Raw genomic sequence first — 552 nt, forward strand, 5'->3', positions numbered from 1 at the left:
CAACAACAACAACAACTTTATATGGAAAGGAAAGAGATCTCAGATAAGCAAATCACTGTTGAAGGAGAAGAACAAAGTAGGAGGTCTCACACTCCCAGATTTCAAAACCTCAGTCTAGTTTAGTTTAGGTGGGTCTTGTATTTCTAGAAATATGTCCATTTACTAGGTTTTCAAATTTGTTGCAGTATACTGTTATTCATTTCATTTTGGTTGGTTCTGTTGTAATGTCATCCATTTCATTTATTATTCCTGTTATTTGCATGTTTTCTTTCTTTTCCTTAGTTAAATTTGCTAGTGGTTTGTCAATTTTGTTAATCTCTTTCAAGAACCAACTTCTAGTCCTGATGATTTTTTCTGCTTTCTGCTTCATTAATTTCTGCTCTGATCTTTATTATTACCTTTCTTGTTGAGACTGTAGTCTTCTTTTGTTGCCCTTTTGCTAACTGTTGGAGTTGTTGGGTTAAGCTGTTGATTTTGGTTCTTTCTTGTTTTTTGATGTGTGCATTAATTGCTAGGGCAATTAATTATAGCCTTAGTGGTTCCACCAGGCTC

Source organism: Orycteropus afer, unplaced genomic scaffold (assembly GCF_000298275.1).
Source record: "Orycteropus afer afer isolate SDZICR_OR568_19922 unplaced genomic scaffold, OryAfe1.0 scaffold00107, whole genome shotgun sequence".
NCBI lineage: Eukaryota > Metazoa > Chordata > Mammalia > Tubulidentata > Orycteropodidae > Orycteropus > Orycteropus afer.